The sequence below is a fragment of the Symphalangus syndactylus genome, chromosome 10, assembly GCF_028878055.3.
Source record: "Symphalangus syndactylus isolate Jambi chromosome 10, NHGRI_mSymSyn1-v2.1_pri, whole genome shotgun sequence".
Taxonomy (NCBI): Eukaryota; Metazoa; Chordata; class Mammalia; order Primates; family Hylobatidae; genus Symphalangus; species Symphalangus syndactylus.
This window is the reverse complement of record NC_072432.2, coordinates 70,388,529-70,403,001: the sequence shown is the minus strand read 5'-3', so window position 1 is coordinate 70,403,001 and position 14,473 is coordinate 70,388,529.

The following is a 14,473-nucleotide window of genomic DNA, read 5'->3' as shown; positions in this document are numbered from 1 at the left end:
TCCTCAAAGTAAGGTTCAACTCTGTTATTTGAATGCACAGAACAGAAAAAAGTTTCACAGAATGCTTCTGTGTAGTTTTTATTTGAAGATATATCTTTTTCCACTATAGGCTTCTTAGCGCACAGAATGTCCACTTGCAGTTTCTACAGAAACAGTGTTTCAGAACTGCTCAATAAAATGTAAGGTTCAACTCTGCTAGTAGGATGCACAGATCAGAAAGTATTTTCACAGAATGCTTCTGGGTAATTTGTATTTGAAGATATTCCTTTTTCCACTATAGGCCTCTTAGCGCTCCGGATGTCCAATTGCAGTTTCTACAGAAAGTGTGTTTCAGAAGTGCTCAGTCAAAAGTAAGGTTAAACTCAGTTAGTTGAATGCACAGATCAGAAAGTAGTTTCACAGAATGCGCCTGTGTAGTTTTTATTTGAAGATATTACTTTTTCAACTATAGGCCTAATTGCGCTCCGAATGTCCTCATGCAGTTTCTACGGAAAGAGTGTTTAAGAACTGCACAATCTAAAGTAAGGATCAACTCTGTTAGTTGAATGCACAGATCACAAAGGAGTTTCACAGAATGCTTCTGTGTAGTATTTTTTGAAGATATTCCTTTTTCCACTGTAGTCCGCATAGCGCTCCGAATGTCCACTTGCAGTTTCTACAGAAAGAGTGTTTCAGAACTGCTCAATCAAAGGTAAGGTTCAATTATGTTAGTGGAATGCAGAGAACAGAAAGATGTTTCACAGAATGCTTCTGTGTAGTTTTTTTGAAGACATTCCTTTTCCCACTATAGGCCTCTTAGCGCACCGATTGTCCACTTGCAGTTTCTACAGAAAGAGTGTTTCGGAACTGCTCAATCAAAAGTAAGGTTCAACTATGTTAGTTGAATGCACCGAACACAAAGAAGTTTCACAGAATGCTTCTGTGTAGTTCTTATTTGAAGATATTCCTTTTCCACTATAGGCCTCTTAGCGCTCCGAATGTCCACTTGCAGTTTATTCAGAAAGAGTGTTTCAGATCTGCTCAATCAAAAGTAAGGTTCAACTCTGTTAGTTGAATGCACAGATCAGAAAGAAGTTTCACAGAATGCTTCTGGGTAGTTTGTATTTGAAGATATTCCTTTTTCCACTATAGGCCTCATTGCGCTCCGGAAGTCCAATTGTAGTTTCTACAGAAAGTGGGCTTCCGAAGTGCTCACTCAAAAGTAAGGTTAAACTCAGTTAGTTGAATGCACAGATCAGGAAGGAGTTTCACGGAATGCTTCTGTGTAGTATTTATTTGAAGATATTCCTTTTTCCACTGTAGTCCGCTTAGCGCTCAGAATGTCCACTTGCAGTTTCTACAGAAAAAGTGTTTCAGAACTGCTCAATCAAAAGTAAAGTTCAACTATGTTAGTTGAATGCACGGAACAAGTTTCACAGAATGCTTCTGTGTAGTTCTTATTTGAAGATATTCCTTTTCTACTATACGCCTCTTAGCTCTCCGAAGGTCCACTTGCAGTTTATTCAGAAAGAGTGTTTCAGATCTGCTCAATCAAAAGTAAGGTTCAACTCTGTTAGTTGAATGCACAGATCAGAAAGAAGTTTCACAGAATGCTTCTGGGTAGTTTGTATTTGAACATATTCCTTTTTCCACTATAGGCCTCTTAACGCTCCGGATGTCCAATTGCAGTTTCTACAAAAAGTGTGTTTCAGAAGTGCTCAGTCAAAAGTAAGGTTAAACTCAGTTAGTTGAATGCACAGATCAGAAAGTAGTTTCACAGAATGCTTCTGTGTAGTGTTTATTTGAATATATTCCCTTTTCCACTACAGGCCCCTTAGCGCTCCGAATGTCCACTTGAAATCTCTGTAGAAAGAGTGTTTCACAACTCCTCAATCAAAAGTAAGATTCAAATCTGTTAGTTGAATGCACTGATCAGAAAGAAGTTTCACAGAATGCTTCTGTATAGTCTTTATTTGAAGATAACCCTTTTTCCACTGTAGTCCGCTTAGCGGTCCGAATGTCCACTTGCAGTTTCTACAGAAAGAGTGTTTTAGAAATCCTCAATCAAAAGTAAGGTTCAACTCTGTTAGTTGAATGCACAGAACAGAAAGATGTTTCACAGAATGCTTCTCTGTAGTTTTTATTTGCCGATATTCCTTCTTCCCCTATAGGCCTTTTAGCGCTCCGAATGTCCACTTTCAATTTCTATAGAAAGAGTGTTTCAGAACTGCTCAATCAAAACGAATTTTCAACTCTGTTAGTTGAATGCACTGATCAGAAAGAAGTTTCACAGAATGCTTCTGTGTAGTCTTTATTGGAGGATATTCCTTTTTTTTTATGATTTTTTTTTATTATTATACTTTAGGGTTTTAGGGTACATGTGCACAATGTGAAGGTTTGTTACATATGTACCCATGTGCCATGTTGATTTCCTGCACCCATTAAGTCGTCATTTGGCCTTACGTGTATCTCCTAATGCTGTCCCTCCCCCGTCCCCCCACCCCACAACAGTCCCCGGAGCGTGATTTTCCCCTTCCTGTTTCCATGAGTTCTCATTGTTCAATTCCCACCTATGAGTGAGAACATGCGATGTTTGGTTTTTCGTCCTTGCGATAGTTTACTGAGAATGATGTTTTCCAGTTTCATCCGTGTCCCTACAAAGGACACGAACTCATCATTTTTTATGGCTGCATAGTATTCCATGGTGTATATGTGCCACATTTTCTTAATCCAGTCTATCGTTGTTGGACATTTGGGTTGGTTCCAACTCTTTGCTATTGTGAATAGTGCCGCAATAAACATACGTGTGCATGTGTCTTTATAGCAGCATGACTTATAGTCCTTTGGGTATATACCCAGTAATGGGATGGCTGGGTCAAATGGTATTTCTAGTTCTAGATCCCTGAGGAATCGCCACACTGACTTCCACAATGCTTGAACTAGTTTACAGTCCCACCAACAGTGTAAAAGTGTTCCTATTTCTCCAAATCCTCTCCAGCACCTGTTGTTTCCTGATTTTTTAATGATGGCCATTCTAACTGGTGTGAGATGGTATCTCACTGTGGTTTTGATTTGCATTTCTCTGATGGCCAGTGATGAGGAGCATTTCTTCATGTGTTTTTTGGCTGCATAAATGTCTTCTTTTGAGAATTGTCTGTTCATGTCCTCTGCCCACTTTTTGATGGGGTTGTTTGTTTTTTCTTGTAAATTTGTTTGGGTTCATTGTAGATTCTGGATATTAGCCCTTTGTCAGATGAGTAGGTTGCAAAATTTTCTCCCATTGTGTAGGTTGCCTGTTCACTCTGATGAGAGTTTCTTTTGCTGTGCAGAAGCTCTTTAGTTTAATGAGATCCCATTTGTCGATTTTGGCTTTTGTTGCCATTGCTTTTGGTGTTTTAGACATGAAGTCCTTGCCCACGCCTATGTCCTGAATGGTATTGCCTAGGTTTTCTTGTAGGATTTTAATGGTTTTAAGACTAATATATAAGTCTTTAATCCATCTTGAATTAATTTTGGTATAAGGTGTAAGGAAGGGATCCAGTTGCAGCTTTCTACATATGGCTAGCCAGTTTTCCCAGCACCATTTATTAAATAGGGAAGCCTTTCCCCATTTCTTGTTTTTGTCAGGTTTGTCAAAGATCAGATAGTTGTAGCTATGCGGCATCATTTCTGAGGGCTCTGTTCTGTCCCATTGATCTATGTCTCTGTTGTGGTACCAGTACCATGCTGTTTTGGTTACTGTAGCGTGATGCCTCCAGCTTTGTTCTTTTGGCTTAGGATTGACTTGGCGATGCGGGCTCTTTTTTGGTTCCATATGAACTTTAGAGTAGTTTTTTCCAATTCTGTGAAGAAAGTCATTGGTAGCTTGATGGGGATGGCATTGAATCTATAAATTACCTTCGGCAGTAAGTATGGCCATTTTCACGATATTGATTCTTCCAACCAATGAGCATGGAATGTTCTTCCATTTGTTTGTATCCTCTTTTATTTCATTGAGCAGTGGTTTGTAGTTCTCCTTGAAGAGGTCCTTCACATCCCTTGTAAGTTGGATTCCTAGGTATTTTATTCTCTTTGAAGCAATTGTGAATGAGAGTTCACTCATGATTTGGCTCTCTGTTTGTCTTTTATTGGTGTACAAGAATGCTTGTGATTTTTGTACATTAATTTTGTATCCTGAGACTTTGCTGAATTGGCTAATCAGCTTAAGGAGATTTTGGGCTGAGACAATGGGGTTTTCTAGATATACAATCATGTCATCTGCAAACAGGGACAATTTGACTTCCTCTTTTCCTAATTGAATACACTTTATTTCCTTCTCCTGCCTGATTGCTCTGGCCAGGATATTCCTTTTTCAACTATCGACCATTTAGCGCTCCGAATGTCCACTTGCAGTTTCTGCAGAAAGAGTGTTTCAGAACTGCTCAATCAAAACTAAGGTTGAACTATGTTAGTTGAATGCACAGAAGAGAAAGAAGTTTCGCAGAATTCTTCTGTGTAGTTTTTTTTTGAAGATATTCCTTTTTCCACTACAGGCCTCTTAGCGCACCGAATGTCCACTTGCAGTTTCTATAGAAAGAGTGTTTCAGAACTGCACAATCAAAAGTAAGGTTCAACTATGTTAGTTGAATGCACGGAACACAAAGAAGTTTCAGGGAATGCTTCTGTGTAGTTCTTATTTGAAGATATTCCTTTTCCACTATAGGCCTCTTAGCGCTCCGAATGTCCACTTGCCGTGTATTCAGAAAGAGTGTTTAAGATCTGCTCAATCAAAAGTAAGGTTCAACTCTGTCAATTGAATTCACAGATCAGAAAGAAGTTTCACAGAATGCTTCTGTGTAGTATTTGTTTGAGGATATTCCTTTTTCCACTGTAGTCCGCTTAGCGCTCCGAATGTCCACTTGCAGTTTCTACAGAAAGAGTGTTTAAGAACTGCTCAATCAAAAGTAAAGTTCAACTCTGTTAGTTGAATGCACAGGTCAGAAAGAAGTTTCACCGAATGCTTCTGGGTAGTTTGTATTTGAAGATAATCCTTTTTCCAGTATAGGCCTCATAGCTCTCCGAATATCCCCTTGCAGTTTCTACAGACAAGAGTGTTTCAGAACTGCTCAGTCAAAAGTAAGGTTCAGCTATGTGAGTTCAATGCACAGAACAGAAAGTAGCTTCACAGAATGCTTCTTTGTAGTTTTCATTTGAAGATATTTCTTTTTGCACTTGAGGCCTCATAGCGCTCCGAAGGGCACTTGCAGTTTCTAATGAAAGAGTGTTTCTTAATTCCTCAAAGTAAGGTTCAACTCTGTTATTTGAATGCACAGAACAGAAAAAAGTTTCACAGAATGCTTCTGTGTAGTTTTTATTTGAAGATATATCTTTTTCCACTATAGGCTTCTTAGCGCACAGAATGTCCACTTGCAGTTTCTACAGAAACAGTGTTTCAGAACTGCTCAATAAAATGTAAGGTTCAACTCTGCTAGTAGGATGCACAGATCAGAAAGTATTTTCACAGAATGCTTCTGGGTAATTTGTATTTGAAGATATTCCTTTTTCCACTATAGGCCTCTTAGCGCTCCGGATGTCCAATTGCAGTTTCTACAGAAAGTGTGTTTCAGAAGTGCTCAGTCAAAAGTAAGGTTAAACTCAGTTAGTTGAATGCACAGATCAGAAAGTAGTTTCACAGAATGCGCCTGTGTAGTTTTTATTTGAAGATATTACTTTTTCAACTATAGGCCTAATTGCGCTCCGAATGTCCTCATGCAGTTTCTACGGAAAGAGTGTTTAAGAACTGCACAATCTAAAGTAAGGATCAACTCTGTTAGTTGAATGCACAGATCACAAAGGAGTTTCACAGAATGCTTCTGTGTAGTATTTTTTGAAGATATTCCTTTTTCCACTGTAGTCCGCATAGCGCTCCGAATGTCCACTTGCAGTTTCTACAGAAAGAGTGTTTCAGAACTGCTCAATCAAAGGTAAGGTTCAATTATGTTAGTGGAATGCAGAGAACAGAAAGATGTTTCACAGAATGCTTCTGTGTAGTTTTTTTGAAGACATTCCTTTTCCCACTATAGGCCTCTTAGCGCACCGATTGTCCACTTGCAGTTTCTACAGAAAGAGTGTTTCGGAACTGCTCAATCAAAAGTAAGGTTCAACTATGTTAGTTGAATGCACCGAACACAAAGAAGTTTCACAGAATGCTTCTGTGTAGTTCTTATTTGAAGATATTCCTTTTCCACTATAGGCCTCTTAGCGCTCCGAATGTCCACTTGCAGTTTATTCAGAAAGAGTGTTTCAGATCTGCTCAATCAAAAGTAAGGTTCAACTCTGTTAGTTGAATGCACAGATCAGAAAGAAGTTTCACAGAATGCTTCTGGGTAGTTTGTATTTGAAGATATTCCTTTTTCCACTATAGGCCTCATTGCGCTCCGGAAGTCCAATTGTAGTTTCTACAGAAAGTGGGCTTCCGAAGTGCTCACTCAAAAGTAAGGTTAAACTCAGTTAGTTGAATGCACAGATCAGGAAGGAGTTTCACGGAATGCTTCTGTGTAGTATTTATTTGAAGATATTCCTTTTTCCACTGTAGTCCGCTTAGCGCTCAGAATGTCCACTTGCAGTTTCTACAGAAAAAGTGTTTCAGAACTGCTCAATCAAAAGTAAAGTTCAACTATGTTAGTTGAATGCACGGAACAAGTTTCACAGAATGCTTCTGTGTAGTTCTTATTTGAAGATATTCCTTTTCTACTATACGCCTCTTAGCTCTCCGAAGGTCCACTTGCAGTTTATTCAGAAAGAGTGTTTCAGATCTGCTCAATCAAAAGTAAGGTTCAACTCTGTTAGTTGAATGCACAGATCAGAAAGAAGTTTCACAGAATGCTTCTGGGTAGTTTGTATTTGAACATATTCCTTTCTCCACTATAGGCCTCTTAACGCTCCGGATGTCCAATTGCAGTTTCTACAAAAAGTGTGTTTCAGAAGTGCTCAGTCAAAAGTAAGGTTAAACTCAGTTAGTTGAATGCACAGATCAGAAAGTAGTTTCACAGAATGCTTCTGTGTAGTGTTTATTTGAATATATTCCCTTTTCCACTACAGGCCCCTTAGCGCTCCGAATGTCCACTTGAAATCTCTGTAGAAAGAGTGTTTCACAACTCCTCAATCAAAAGTAAGATTCAAATCTGTTAGTTGAATGCACTGATCAGAAAGAAGTTTCACAGAATGCTTCTGTATAGTCTTTATTTGAAGATAACCCTTTTTCCACTGTAGTCCGCTTAGCGGTCCGAATGTCCACTTGCAGTTTCTACAGAAAGAGTGTTTTAGAAATCCTCAATCAAAAGTAAGGTTCAACTCTGTTAGTTGAATGCACAGAACAGAAAGATGTTTCACAGAATGCTTCTCTGTAGTTTTTATTTGCCGATATTCCTTCTTCCCCTATAGGCCTTTTAGCGCTCCGAATGTCCACTTTCAATTTCTATAGAAAGAGTGTTTCAGAACTGCTCAATCAAAACGAATTTTCAACTCTGTTAGTTGAATGCACTGGTCAGAAAGAAGTTTCACAGAATGCTTCTGTGTAGTCTTTATTGGAGGATATTCCTTTTTTTTTATGATTTTTTTTTATTATTATACTTTAGGGTTTTAGGGTACATGTGCACAATGTGAAGGTTTGTTACATATGTACCCATGTGCCATGTTGATTTCCTGCACCCATTAAGTCGTCATTTGGCCTTACGTGTATCTCCTAATGCTGTCCCTCCCCCGTCCCCCCACCCCACAACAGTCCCCGGAGCGTGATTTTCCCCTTCCTGTTTCCATGAGTTCTCATTGTTCAATTCCCACCTATGAGTGAGAACATGCGATGTTTGGTTTTTCGTCCTTGCGATAGTTTACTGAGAATGATGTTTTCCAGTTTCATCCGTGTCCCTACAAAGGACACGAACTCATCATTTTTTATGGCTGCATAGTATTCCATGGTGTATATGTGCCACATTTTCTTAATCCAGTCTATCGTTGTTGGACATTTGGGTTGGTTCCAACTCTTTGCTATTGTGAATAGTGCCGCAATAAACATACGTGTGCATGTGTCTTTATAGCAGCATGACTTATAGTCCTTTGGGTATATACCCAGTAATGGGATGGCTGGGTCAAATGGTATTTCTAGTTCTAGATCCCTGAGGAATCGCCACACTGACTTCCACAATGCTTGAACTAGTTTACAGTCCCACCAACAGTGTAAAAGTGTTCCTATTTCTCCAAATCCTCTCCAGCACCTGTTGTTTCCTGATTTTTTAATGATGGCCATTCTAACTGGTGTGAGATGGTATCTCACTGTGGTTTTGATTTGCATTTCTCTGATGGCCAGTGATGAGGAGCATTTCTTCATGTGTTTTTTGGCTGCATAAATGTCTTCTTTTGAGAATTGTCTGTTCATGTCCTCTGCCCACTTTTTGATGGGGTTGTTTGTTTTTTCTTGTAAATTTGTTTGGGTTCATTGTAGATTCTGGATATTAGCCCTTTGTCAGATGAGTAGGTTGCAAAATTTTCTCCCATTGTGTAGGTTGCCTGTTCACTCTGATGAGAGTTTCTTTTGCTGTGCAGAAGCTCTTTAGTTTAATGAGATCCCATTTGTCGATTTTGGCTTTTGTTGCCATTGCTTTTGGTGTTTTAGACATGAAGTCCTTGCCCACGCCTATGTCCTGAATGGTATTGCCTAGGTTTTCTTGTAGGATTTTAATGGTTTTAAGACTAATATATAAGTCTTTAATCCATCTTGAATTAATTTTGGTATAAGGTGTAAGGAAGGGATCCAGTTGCAGCTTTCTACATATGGCTAGCCAGTTTTCCCAGCACCATTTATTAAATAGGGAAGCCTTTCCCCATTTCTTGTTTTTGTCAGGTTTGTCAAAGATCAGATAGTTGTAGCTATGCGGCATCATTTCTGAGGGCTCTGTTCTGTCCCATTGATCTATGTCTCTGTTGTGGTACCAGTACCATGCTGTTTTGGTTACTGTAGCGTGATGCCTCCAGCTTTGTTCTTTTGGCTTAGGATTGACTTGGCGATGCGGGCTCTTTTTTGGTTCCATATGAACTTTAGAGTAGTTTTTTCCAATTCTGTGAAGAAAGTCATTGGTAGCTTGATGGGGATGGCATTGAATCTATAAATTACCTTCGGCAGTAAGTATGGCCATTTTCACGATATTGATTCTTCCAACCAATGAGCATGGAATGTTCTTCCATTTGTTTGTATCCTCTTTTATTTCATTGAGCAGTGGTTTGTAGTTCTCCTTGAAGAGGTCCTTCACATCCCTTGTAAGTTGGATTCCTAGGTATTTTATTCTCTTTGAAGCAATTGTGAATGAGAGTTCACTCATGATTTGGCTCTCTGTTTGTCTTTTATTGGTGTACAAGAATGCTTGTGATTTTTGTACATTAATTTTGTATCCTGAGACTTTGCTGAATTGGCTAATCAGCTTAAGGAGATTTTGGGCTGAGACAATGGGGTTTTCTAGATATACAATCATGTCATCTGCAAACAGGGACAATTTGACTTCCTCTTTTCCTAATTGAATACACTTTATTTCCTTCTCCTGCCTGATTGCTCTGGCCAGGATATTCCTTTTTCAACTATCGACCATTTAGCGCTCCGAATGTCCACTTGCAGTTTCTGCAGAAAGAGTGTTTCAGAACTGCTCAATCAAAACTAAGGTTGAACTATGTTAGTTGAATGCACAGAAGAGAAAGAAGTTTCGCAGAATTCTTCTGTGTAGTTTTTTTTTGAAGATATTCCTTTTTCCACTACAGGCCTCTTAGCGCACCGAATGTCCACTTGCAGTTTCTATAGAAAGAGTGTTTCAGAACTGCACAATCAAAAGTAAGGTTCAACTATGTTAGTTGAATGCACGGAACACAAAGAAGTTTCAGGGAATGCTTCTGTGTAGTTCTTATTTGAAGATATTCCTTTTCCACTATAGGCCTCTTAGCGCTCCGAATGTCCACTTGCCGTGTATTCAGAAAGAGTGTTTAAGATCTGCTCAATCAAAAGTAAGGTTCAACTCTGTCAATTGAATTCACAGATCAGAAAGAAGTTTCACAGAATGCTTCTGTGTAGTATTTGTTTGAGGATATTCCTTTTTCCACTGTAGTCCGCTTAGCGCTCCGAATGTCCACTTGCAGTTTCTACAGAAAGAGTGTTTAAGAACTGCTCAATCAAAAGTAAAGTTCAACTCTGTTAGTTGAATGCACAGGTCAGAAAGAAGTTTCACCGAATGCTTCTGGGTAGTTTGTATTTGAAGATAATCCTTTTTCCAGTATAGGCCTCATAGCTCTCCGAATATCCCCTTGCAGTTTCTACAGACAAGAGTGTTTCAGAACTGCTCAGTCAAAAGTAAGGTTCAGCTATGTGAGTTCAATGCACAGAACAGAAAGTAGCTTCACAGAATGCTTCTTTGTAGTTTTCATTTGAAGATATTTCTTTTTGCACTTGAGGCCTCATAGCGCTCCGAAGGGCACTTGCAGTTTCTAATGAAAGAGTGTTTCTTAATTCCTCAAAGTAAGGTTCAACTCTGTTATTTGAATGCACAGAACAGAAAAAAGTTTCACAGAATGCTTCTGTGTAGTTTTTATTTGAAGATATATCTTTTTCCACTATAGGCTTCTTAGCGCACAGAATGTCCACTTGCAGTTTCTACAGAAACAGTGTTTCAGAACTGCTCAATAAAATGTAAGGTTCAACTCTGCTAGTAGGATGCACAGATCAGAAAGTATTTTCACAGAATGCTTCTGGGTAATTTGTATTTGAAGATATTCCTTTTTCCACTATAGGCCTCTTAGCGCTCCGGATGTCCAATTGCAGTTTCTACAGAAAGTGTGTTTCAGAAGTGCTCAGTCAAAAGTAAGGTTAAACTCAGTTAGTTGAATGCACAGATCAGAAAGTAGTTTCACAGAATGCGCCTGTGTAGTTTTTATTTGAAGATATTACTTTTTCAACTATAGGCCTAATTGCGCTCCGAATGTCCTCATGCAGTTTCTACGGAAAGAGTGTTTAAGAACTGCACAATCTAAAGTAAGGATCAACTCTGTTAGTTGAATGCACAGATCACAAAGGAGTTTCACAGAATGCTTCTGTGTAGTATTTTTTGAAGATATTCCTTTTTCCACTGTAGTCCGCATAGCGCTCCGAATGTCCACTTGCAGTTTCTACAGAAAGAGTGTTTCAGAACTGCTCAATCAAAGGTAAGGTTCAATTATGTTAGTGGAATGCAGAGAACAGAAAGATGTTTCACAGAATGCTTCTGTGTAGTTTTTTTGAAGACATTCCTTTTCCCACTATAGGCCTCTTAGCGCACCGATTGTCCACTTGCAGTTTCTACAGAAAGAGTGTTTCGGAACTGCTCAATCAAAAGTAAGGTTCAACTATGTTAGTTGAATGCACCGAACACAAAGAAGTTTCACAGAATGCTTCTGTGTAGTTCTTATTTGAAGATATTCCTTTTCCACTATAGGCCTCTTAGCGCTCCGAATGTCCACTTGCAGTTTATTCAGAAAGAGTGTTTCAGATCTGCTCAATCAAAAGTAAGGTTCAACTCTGTTAGTTGAATGCACAGATCAGAAAGAAGTTTCACAGAATGCTTCTGGGTAGTTTGTATTTGAAGATATTCCTTTTTCCACTATAGGCCTCATTGCGCTCCGGAAGTCCAATTGTAGTTTCTACAGAAAGTGGGCTTCCGAAGTGCTCACTCAAAAGTAAGGTTAAACTCAGTTAGTTGAATGCACAGATCAGGAAGGAGTTTCACGGAATGCTTCTGTGTAGTATTTATTTGAAGATATTCCTTTTTCCACTGTAGTCCGCTTAGCGCTCAGAATGTCCACTTGCAGTTTCTACAGAAAAAGTGTTTCAGAACTGCTCAATCAAAAGTAAAGTTCAACTATGTTAGTTGAATGCACGGAACAAGTTTCACAGAATGCTTCTGTGTAGTTCTTATTTGAAGATATTCCTTTTCTACTATACGCCTCTTAGCTCTCCGAAGGTCCACTTGCAGTTTATTCAGAAAGAGTGTTTCAGATCTGCTCAATCAAAAGTAAGGTTCAACTCTGTTAGTTGAATGCACAGATCAGAAAGAAGTTTCACAGAATGCTTCTGGGTAGTTTGTATTTGAACATATTCCTTTTTCCACTATAGGCCTCTTAACGCTCCGGATGTCCAATTGCAGTTTCTACAAAAAGTGTGTTTCAGAAGTGCTCAGTCAAAAGTAAGGTTAAACTCAGTTAGTTGAATGCACAGATCAGAAAGTAGTTTCACAGAATGCTTCTGTGTAGTGTTTATTTGAATATATTCCCTTTTCCACTACAGGCCCCTTAGCGCTCCGAATGTCCACTTGAAATCTCTGTAGAAAGAGTGTTTCACAACTCCTCAATCAAAAGTAAGATTCAAATCTGTTAGTTGAATGCACTGATCAGAAAGAAGTTTCACAGAATGCTTCTGTATAGTCTTTATTTGAAGATAACCCTTTTTCCACTGTAGTCCGCTTAGCGGTCCGAATGTCCACTTGCAGTTTCTACAGAAAGAGTGTTTTAGAAATCCTCAATCAAAAGTAAGGTTCAACTCTGTTAGTTGAATGCACAGAACAGAAAGATGTTTCACAGAATGCTTCTCTGTAGTTTTTATTTGCCGATATTCCTTCTTCCCCTATAGGCCTTTTAGCGCTCCGAATGTCCACTTTCAATTTCTATAGAAAGAGTGTTTCAGAACTGCTCAATCAAAACGAATTTTCAACTCTGTTAGTTGAATGCACTGATCAGAAAGAAGTTTCACAGAATGCTTCTGTGTAGTCTTTATTGGAGGATATTCCTTTTTTTTTATGATTTTTTTTTATTATTATACTTTAGGGTTTTAGGGTACATGTGCACAATGTGAAGGTTTGTTACATATGTACCCATGTGCCATGTTGATTTCCTGCACCCATTAAGTCGTCATTTGGCCTTACGTGTATCTCCTAATGCTGTCCCTCCCCCGTCCCCCCACCCCACAACAGTCCCCGGAGCGTGATTTTCCCCTTCCTGTTTCCATGAGTTCTCATTGTTCAATTCCCACCTATGAGTGAGAACATGCGATGTTTGGTTTTTCGTCCTTGCGATAGTTTACTGAGAATGATGTTTTCCAGTTTCATCCGTGTCCCTACAAAGGACACGAACTCATCATTTTTTATGGCTGCATAGTATTCCATGGTGTATATGTGCCACATTTTCTTAATCCAGTCTATCGTTGTTGGACATTTGGGTTGGTTCCAACTCTTTGCTATTGTGAATAGTGCCGCAATAAACATACGTGTGCATGTGTCTTTATAGCAGCATGACTTATAGTCCTTTGGGTATATACCCAGTAATGGGATGGCTGGGTCAAATGGTATTTCTAGTTCTAGATCCCTGAGGAATCGCCACACTGACTTCCACAATGCTTGAACTAGTTTACAGTCCCACCAACAGTGTAAAAGTGTTCCTATTTCTCCAAATCCTCTCCAGCACCTGTTGTTTCCTGATTTTTTAATGATGGCCATTCTAACTGGTGTGAGATGGTATCTCACTGTGGTTTTGATTTGCATTTCTCTGATGGCCAGTGATGAGGAGCATTTCTTCATGTGTTTTTTGGCTGCATAAATGTCTTCTTTTGAGAATTGTCTGTTCATGTCCTCTGCCCACTTTTTGATGGGGTTGTTTGTTTTTTCTTGTAAATTTGTTTGGGTTCATTGTAGATTCTGGATATTAGCCCTTTGTCAGATGAGTAGGTTGCAAAATTTTCTCCCATTGTGTAGGTTGCCTGTTCACTCTGATGAGAGTTTCTTTTGCTGTGCAGAAGCTCTTTAGTTTAATGAGATCCCATTTGTCGATTTTGGCTTTTGTTGCCATTGCTTTTGGTGTTTTAGACATGAAGTCCTTGCCCACGCCTATGTCCTGAATGGTATTGCCTAGGTTTTCTTGTAGGATTTTAATGGTTTTAAGACTAATATATAAGTCTTTAATCCATCTTGAATTAATTTTGGTATAAGGTGTAAGGAAGGGATCCAGTTGCAGCTTTCTACATATGGCTAGCCAGTTTTCCCAGCACCATTTATTAAATAGGGAAGCCTTTCCCCATTTCTTGTTTTTGTCAGGTTTGTCAAAGATCAGATAGTTGTAGCTATGCGGCATCATTTCTGAGGGCTCTGTTCTGTCCCATTGATCTATGTCTCTGTTGTGGTACCAGTACCATGCTGTTTTGGTTACTGTAGCGTGATGCCTCCAGCTTTGTTCTTTTGGCTTAGGATTGACTTGGCGATGCGGGCTCTTTTTTGGTTCCATATGAACTTTAGAGTAGTTTTTTCCAATTCTGTGAAGAAAGTCATTGGTAGCTTGATGGGGATGGCATTGAATCTATAAATTACCTTCGGCAGTAAGTATGGCCATTTTCACGATATTGATTCTTCCAACCAATGAGCATGGAATGTTCTTCCATTTGTTTGTATCCTCTTTTATTTCA